At 35.6% G+C, this 9,250-nt stretch overlaps 1 long non-coding RNA gene across 1 annotated transcript in view; it reads left to right on the top strand.

Annotated features, from left to right (window-relative positions):
* Positions 1–1,748: 1,748 nt before the first annotated feature.
* LOC107497395 overlaps positions 1,749–9,250 on the top strand; it is a 43,978-nt gene continuing 36,476 nt past the window's right edge. The window contains exons 1-2 of the long non-coding RNA XR_001593797.2: positions 1,749–1,857; positions 6,503–6,684. This is a non-coding gene — a long non-coding RNA (uncharacterized LOC107497395). The remainder of the gene's footprint in view (positions 1,858–6,502; positions 6,685–9,250) is intronic.

Raw genomic sequence — 9,250 nt, 5'->3', positions numbered from 1 at the left:
CACAATCCAATAGGTCCACAGGAAATTGCCATACATGTTTGTTACATAGGTTGTGTTCAGCATAGCAACCTTCTGGTAGTTTCATTCAATCGATAAGTAAAATGTATTTGGTATGTCCTCATGACATACCAAATGTTTCCCTATAAAACTTTCTGGATTTCCTCTAACCAGATGTGCTCTCACCCATTGTATTTTTTACTTTGCTTATGGCACTTCTCACATTCTACCTCATATTAACACTATTGCCCTAGTCTTATTTCTTATTGAAAAGGCCTTTCTTGTAAAGTTGGAGCTCAGTGTCAGTCATCTTTGACCTTCTCTGTCTAGTGCTTTAGACATATTAAGTATGTGTTTAACTGACTTGGTTTTTTAGGTTTGCGGGAGAGACCGTGGGAAGCATTTAAAATAAAGTAATTGTCTTGAACTATTTCAAACTTTTAATCATATACATCAAAATCTTTTTTGGGGGGTTCATTTTCTTGTGACTAAGGTGTGATACTTTCATAATATTTCTCCCATTCTTCTCTGACGACCTCAGCTACTACTTATCAACCAGATACTTCCTAAGCTTTACTTCTGACCCCCTCAAGACTACTTACTGAATTAATGCATCAAAGAAAAGTTAATTTTCTTTCATATTTTGCTATCCTTAAGGGAAATGTTAATGATATTTTTTAAGTACATATATACTTCATTAGAACATTTCATTGCTTTTTGCCTAGGAAATATTCTAGTCTCTCTGAAAGAAATGAATTGATTAACATTACAAGCTTAAAGTAAAAGAAACCTAGAATTTAGTCTAATCTTTCAGAGATTTTTTTTTTAATGAGACCCTGTGCAAGCCATTGAATTGTCTATGAACCTCATCTTCAAAGTAAGAATAGTCGTCTTTACTTGCCTGCCTCACCATGGCAGTACATGAAAAAGTATACCAAGGTGGGCAAAGACTAGGTGAGTGGTAAGGGCATGGGCTCTGGAATCAAAATTCCTGGATTTGAACTGTGATGTTGCTCTTGCTCCTTGTGTGTGCTTGTCTCTGTTACCTCATCTGTAAAGTGGGAGTATAGTAGTGTATATTTCTAGAGCTCGTGGGAGGAGTAAGTGAGAAAATCATTGAAAAGCACTTGGCACTATATCTATTATTCCTCTAATGGTGTGATTTCAATAGTGAATTGGTTAAGATCTTTTAATTTCCCAAAGAACTTTCATCTGCATTACATGGCCCAAGCAAATGAGCAATTTTTAAATTTTCTGGAAGGACCTAAATTAATCAATAATTTTATTAAAAAGAGTTGTCCCTGTTACAGTATACACTCAAAATGTTTTAAATATTGGTAAGGTAGAAATGGTATGACTATTTTTCATATTCAAACTAAATATCTTACAAAAGCAAATATTCAAACTAAAAACCTGGCAAAAGCAAATATGATTTTAGCTCCAAGAGTAAAACTTGACTTTCAACCTATTTCTGTATTTCAATTTATGAAACAACAATCCTCCAGAATGCAATCTATTGACTTCAAAGGGGATTTAACTTCTTTACCACATGTTAACTGCTCAACCCCTATGTGCATCTACTGAGTGAGAGCAGCCCATGTGTGTAGTACAACACACTGCACATTTTTGGTTAGCAAACTCTAGAGCAAAAATATATTCTGCTAGCCTATTTTGACAATTCTCATAATTTGTGGTGATGTTTTCATTACAGTGTGTCACACAGGAAGCCACAAAAGGATTAGACATAGACCAACTCATCCACATTTCTTCCAGCTAGTAATCATATTGCTGCCCACCAGCGACCCAAACTTCCTTCGTGCCAGCTCTTTCGTTTACTGGATAGTGTGGCCGCTAAACTTGGTAAGAAATGGATGCACCACATAGACAAAAATGCCATTATTTGTGTTGTATTAGGCTATGTGATTTAATGTTCCAGAAATATCTGAGCCCACAAAAAGATGAATGTCAAGTACTTCAAAAATATGCCAGTGGGATTTGAAAACCACAGAGAAACTCTATAGGAAATACTAGGAAAGAAGAGAGCAAGAAACAAGTGACCTGGAAAAAAATAAATAGATACCATAAAATTGGATCCATTCTATACCTTCCTTATGGCCTTGTAAGGTGGATTTTGAAAATCTAGAAATCATGTGAACTTTACCCAAACCTGATTTTTTTTTAAAAAAAAAAGCCATAGCTCTTATTGAACTAATAAAAATTGGGTAATATGTTTGCTCACAAAATAGAAAGACCACATTGGAAACTTTATATTTGATGATTTTTTTCCTAGAGTTGCTGAATTACTTTTAGTAGGTATGAGGGTGCCTAATATTTTAAAGACTAATAAAACCGTTTTAAAACTTTGAGTCTAGCTATCAATTTAAGAAGCTATCTGCAATATTTTATTAATAATATTTCATGTTAATCATTACATTTGGTCCAAAAAAGAATTTGACAGGATTAATAATTTTTTTCTTCATAGTTTCTCTTCTTGATGTTTAAAATGGGGTTTCTGGTTAGACCCTAACTCTTTTGATATTTTTCCACCATTAGTGTCACAGACTTCTCTTCCTTTATCCATCCTTAAATACATAAATATATACACATATACGTATTGGACCCTCTTCTTGCTCTGTTTTCTCTGAGTAGTCTTATTCACTATTGTAGCTTTAGCACCTATAAATCATAACATCAAAATGCTGCTTTCTAGTCCTAAGGTCTGTCTTGAATTTCAGAATCAAATTTTCAACTACTGAACACACAGTCATCTTCAAAGATGCTACATCATTCATAAATTCAGCTATCAATTTGATTAATTAAAAACAGTATAAAGTTATATGTCCACATATTCATTTTTATATTACTATAAGCCTATATAGATGCACAAAAGCATGTATACTACTTTTTGTCCTTATGGTTACATCCCGAATACCACAAACAAAAGGCCTTTGTGATTGGACATTTTCTTCTCGTTGCCTTCCATAGTATCTTTTGTATAACTCTATCATAATATTTTATACAGTAAAATAATTATTCATTTTCCTACCTGTGTTCCCATTTACAGTGAGAATTTGATCTGCGATGAGTATTATTTTTTGTTCATCTTGCATCCTTACCATTTAGAACAGTGACTAGCACAAAGGAAAAATTCAATCAATGTTGACAAATGGATGATTCAATTATGCAGTTCATAAAGACAGACTTTATTATCTTTATCTTTTTCACTGTTAGGATTATTTTGTTCAGACCTTATACAATTATAATATTTTCCACCTACATTTTATTCATTGTATAAGATATATTTCCCTAAAGCTTATATTTTATAGTTATATCATTGGTGAATTGTTTGGAAATGTTGGGAGAGTGATGATGTATGTTCTCATATGATTTTCAATGTAATAGTTTAGAGTGGAGAACAGATAAGAATTAAATTCCCTTTGACTATCTCAATGAAGTATAAATACTAGGAGGTGTCTGAGTCCTTAAATGATTTGCAACCTGTCACCAACCCTCTGCATCCAGCCTTCCAATGTGATTTGGAATTCACAGAAGTGACATGGATTATCTTCTCATTCTACTCCTTACCCCAACCAAGAGACATGTTTTTTAAGCCATGCTTTTTATTCTACTTGTCCTCAAAATTCTTCCGGTAATCCTAAATGTAACATTTAAAAATCAACAATAACTATATAATGTCTTTTGTTATTAATTTATTACTTAGGTAATGTGTTTTAAATGCATAGAAGCATTTTGGTGGCATAGTAATGAATAACACTGTTGACTGATGGAGATCTTGGAATATTTCTCAACATTTTGTATTATGAAAATAATTTCCCCAATTTTAGCCTTTTTGTTATAAGTTGTAGTTCCCTGTTGTATTCATTCAACAAATACTGAGCATTGGCTATGTGTTAAGCACTCTTCGATACAGCATTAAAAAAAATTTTTAATACCTCCCTTATGAAGCTTGCATTCTAATGATGAAGACACAATTAGGTAGTTAAGTTTAAAAACAAGCATGTTAAAGAATGAAAAATTCTGGGAATCAAAACTAAGCAGAGAAAGGGGGAAACAGTGCATTCCTACATTTTGTAGAGTCACCAGGGAAGACCTCTTTGTGAGTATGACATTTGAGCGAAGATTTGAAAAAAACAGTGACAGTAGAACTATGCAGATTTTCAAGCAAGCATTACCAGCAGAGACAAAAGCAAATGCAAGTGTGTGAGGCAGAAGTGTACCTGGTATACTATAGGAAACACAAGGAAGCCAATGATACTGGAGCTAAGGGAGCCAAGTAGCAAACAACAGGTGTGTAAGTGTGTATGGTTGGTGAGAGGGGAACAGAAGGAATGGCAGATTGGATAATCCCTTGCAAATCATGTGAGAATTTTGGCTTTACTTTGAGAGATGTGCAAAGCAATGGAAAAATATAGAGGAGAGGCTTTTTCTTATATTTTAGCAGGATAATTTTAGCTGCTGCTTTGAGAATAAACTATAGAAAGCCAAGGGTAGAAACAGAGAAACTAGAGGCATTGTAACAACCCAGGCCAGAGGAGGCGGCAGCTTGGTATGGAGTAGAGGTGGTGAGAAGCGGTTGGTATTCTGGAAATTCTTTGAGGATGAAGGCAATCTTTTTTTCTCAGATTGGATTTAGTGAATAATCTAAATATATAATACCAATTACCCACCACCATCTTCACCTGTAATGGCTTTCTCAAATTTAAGCATTTCATAGCCAATCAGTCAGAGAATTCTACCATTTCCAATTCTAAAACAGTTTCACATGCCCCCTCCTTCCTGCTAATGCTTACTATTCTACTTACCAAGCCTCATTATTTCTTACTTGACAATTGTTATAACCTTTTAATGGGCCTCCACATTTCTAGTTTCTACAATCTCTAAATTATTCTTCTTGAGACTACCAGAACTATTTCCAAAGCACAAATCCATATCCCTACTCTATTTAAAATCCTCAGTAGAACCACACTGCACCAGGATAAGTACCAAAAGTCTTCCAGCTTCATCACTCGGAAATCCAGCCATATATGACTTCTCGCCATTCCTCAGTCCTTTTCCGACCATGTGCTTTTTCAAAACCCCTTGCTCATTCTTTACTCTCTTTTTGAAATTCATTTTGATATTGTCTTTTCTCTGACCCATCCTCACAGGTCTGAAAAAACTCCATTAATCCCAGCCTTGTGTCCCTACGGCACTTGTTTATAAGCACATCAGGGAACCTGCGACTCTGTATTAAGGCTAGTGGTGTAACCTTCTATTCTATCCATTTTATTTAAGGCTTACTATGTAAAAGATGCTCAAAAAGTATCTGACAGATGTGGATACATATACTAAATCTCAAATGTGTCTTATGGCTTCCCAAGCTTTCTTTGCCCTAAACGTAGACTAGGCCAGCCCAGTGTTATCCTTTAAAATTACATTGCAGCATTATATACATATGTAAATTTATCAGGTTCAAACAGAGGGATGCCCTCAGGAAGGAGCCTAAAAAAGTCAAATAGCTCTTTCTCATTTCTTGTAGTTTTTGATTACCCAAATCAATTGTCAATGTAAAAAAAAAAAAAAATTACTTAAACGCTCTTCTCTGCCACCACATTGCTCTTTCTTTTAACTTGTGCTGTGGTTATTGTCTATTTTACTGATTCCTATGTCTCTCTTAACAGTAGTATCCTCATATGTGCTACCATCACACTTCTCATCTACCACTCCTCTCAGTTTTTTTGCAGATATTAATGACTTGTAATTCTGAAGCTACATCTTGAGCTCTCACTTAGTTTCCCAACCTGTATTTCCAACTCCTTGTATTACTCATATGACAACATTTACTACATCTACTTTGTAATCATTGTCCCCATTTCAGCTCTTCCCAATTACCCCTTTTTGTTTGAGGTAACTACTATTCTAATTTCTCAACTTAAAATATTGAGGTTATCTTTGTCTCTATCTTTTAATATATCCTTTACATCTAACATAATAAATCTTTCTTCAAAATTCTCTATTGCCTCAACTCCAGGATCAGCCAAAATTACTTTCTTTCTGCTAGAGCAGCCTAGAATCTTCCCTTCCCTATTCATTCTGTCTATGGCTGAAAGGCGAATTAGGGAGTAATGCTAGCTGTTGTTTGCAAGTAAGTCCTAAAATCCTAATGGTTTAACACACCTGCACACAACTCATGTCATATTCTAATACAGATGTTTCTCGTCAAGTAATCTCCATTTAAGAATTCAAGATCATTCTGTCTCATGGCCCCATCCATATCTATATCCTTAGAATGCTTCCATTCAGCCAACAGATAGGACACACCTGCTTCTTAACCACTTTGACAAAGAAGTGACACATATCACTTCCACTCAAATTTCATTGGCCAAAACTCTGTCATCTAACCATAGAAAGATGGGGATGAATTGAGTTGTGACTCCAGGAAGAGTAGCAAATGAATTTTGGTAAATGCATAGAAGAGTCTGAAACCTTCATCTTTCCAAAACAGGATTCAGAACCTTGCCCAAGGACAAAGTCTTCCCTGAAAGATTGAAGTCTCAGTCCCCAGCCTAAGCGTCCTTCATAATATGATGCCACTGTTCGGATAAAGGATAAGTTGCCCAACCCCTAATCCGGTTATTCTATGGAGATGCCTTTTCTACCTACTTCAAGATCTGACCCTGAAAAACGGTAAGTCTTCCCAATTCTTAAAAGGTTGTTGAACTAGTCAAAGCAATCATGCTGCTATGTATTTGGGTCAGTGGCAATGTAGATATTTTTGCTTAACATCACAGGACACTTGAGAAAAAACAGCCTTGATAGATGCTGCTAAGAAAAACACCAGTCCATTTACTGTCACCTGTGGTGAATTAACCAGACCCTTTCATTTTCATGCTCATTGTTGTGGCTGTCTTGACACTCAGTAACATCAAATGAGAATAACTGCAGCCAGATCAGCCATGCAGTGATCTTCACTCTGAATAAGATGACAGATATAATCAAGTTAGCACAGCCATAGTTTTATTCTTTTTATTCAACTAAGTTAATATAGAAATGTTGAAGAATTAGATCCAAATTTTAGAACTAGATGAACTCAACCCTTCCAGACCACATGAATATGTTTTTCCTTTTATAGAAGAATGAAAGCACAAATCCCAATTACCTGTCATGTAAGGAAAAAAAAAAAAGGAATTATGTCACTATTGGCTAAAGATATAAACACTGCAGCAGGAGATATGCCCCAGCTTGCAGATGCTTCAAACTGCCAGTGCTCTCTGCATTACATTACTCTCTCCTTGCAGCATTAACTCAGAATGCAGTCAAAACAATGGAAGTTGAGAGGAGATATTCTGAAGGCAAAGTGACATACAGCCACACAATCACTCAATTGAATGAACAGAATTATAGTTTTTTCAAACTGGAAGGCTGTCACTCAAAGTGACACCTGGCCCTTTGCTCATTGGACAGTCCATGCATGTAATATAATAGCTCTTCCAATTGTTGGCAAGAAAAGAGCAGGTGGTGAAGGCAGCTATTGTCTGAATTCCAAATACAGGAAAATTTTAGTATTGAGTTCTGTGGTTTACAATACCAGTGGTGTCACAAGTGAGATGAAAAGAAAATAATTATAAACACTAAAGAGGAGAAAAACAAATACATTTCTGATTTTTTTTTTTTCTGCTCTGCTGAGACACATTATTTTTTGGTAGGGAGTGAGGAATAAGAACCAAAATGATTTCCCTAACTACATATCCCAGAAGGAAATGTTATACTAAACCTTTAGTATGACAGAGACCAAGATCTATGTATGTATTTGTGTGTATATGACAAATATTTGAAATTAGCCTTGCAAACGAACTGAAATTCACTCTTAGCATGCAGTCATATCTGTTGACTAAAGCTGCCCGAGGTTGTAATTGATACAGTAAGGTACCAAAACTGTGTCTCACAAAGAATAAACTAATCGTTCATTTAGTCAACCAGTGATTATTGACTATTATGTTGCTCAGAGGCTGTTTTAACCATTTATCAAATCTAGATACTGTTCTAGTACAGGAGATATAGCAGTGGCCGTTACAGCAAAAATTGCTGCCAAAATGGAGCTGAAATGCTCAACTTGGGGACTCAGACAATAGACAAAATAACAAAATAAATAATAAAATATAGAGCATATTAATAGGTGATAATTGCTCTGCAGAAAAATAATGCAGTCAAATGTCTTAGCACAGTTTAACTTTATGGAGGAAGATAAAGATAATTAGAGTTTACTATTGTAAACAGGGTGATCAAAGACTGCGGTGAGAGGGTGCATTTTACCAATATTTGGGAGCAAAGCACTCAAGGAAGAGAGAAAAGCCAGCGCAAATGCTCTAAGAAAGGAGCGACCCTGATATACTCAAGGAAAAGCAAGGAAGCCAGTGAGCTAGAGAAAGAGTGTGCAATGGGGAAAAGTCAGAAAAGTGGAGGTGAAAGTGACCAGATTATGCAGTTTTATAGGCATTTTTTTTTTTTTAATTTGGCTTTGGTTTGAATGATACTGGATGTGAACAGGATCTTAGTTAAGTTTTAAATGGATCACTGTGAATACTGTATTGAGAACAGACGGAAGAGGCAAAGGTGGGATAAGGAAAGCCAGTTAGGAGGCAGTTGCAAGAATGAATTTAAGAGATGATGGCAGCCTGGACCTGGATGGTAGCAGAAGAAGTAGTGAGAAGTAGTAAAATTCTGAAAATATTTTGAAGACGGAGTCAATAGCATTTCCTGATGGAATGGAGCAGATGTGGTGCATGAGGAAAAGAGGAACCAAGAATGATTTCAGGTTTTCTGGAGTTTGTTGTTGTCATTACTTGTTTTTGCTTTTTGGGTAACTAGAGACAGGGAAGACTATAGGTAGAAAGCCAAGGGTTTTGTTTGAGCATGATTAGTTTGATGAATGTATTAGACACTTAAGTGGAGGTGTTAGTAAGCAATTAAATGTATTAGTCTAAATTGAGTTCTGGTTTGGAGATATAAAGTTGGGAATAGTCAATGTAAATGTAATGTTAAAAAGAGATTCCGAGAGAGTGAGTGCGCATAAAGGAGAGGGGAGTTCTAAGGATAAGGCCTTGGCATATCTCAAAATTAAGACAGGAAGATGAACGAGAACTAGGAAAGAAGAGAAGTCATGAGTGTGGTGGGAAAGATATCAGAAGCCAGGTAAAAAATTTACTTCAAAGGTGGAAGATGGCTGATGTGTCCGATACTATTGGTAGCTGCT

The sequence above is a fragment of the Rousettus aegyptiacus genome, unplaced genomic scaffold (assembly GCF_014176215.1).
Source record: "Rousettus aegyptiacus isolate mRouAeg1 unplaced genomic scaffold, mRouAeg1.p scaffold_m13_p_8, whole genome shotgun sequence".
Lineage (NCBI taxonomy): Eukaryota > Metazoa > Chordata > Mammalia > Chiroptera > Pteropodidae > Rousettus > Rousettus aegyptiacus.
This window is presented reverse-complemented; position numbering and strand designations above follow the sequence as displayed.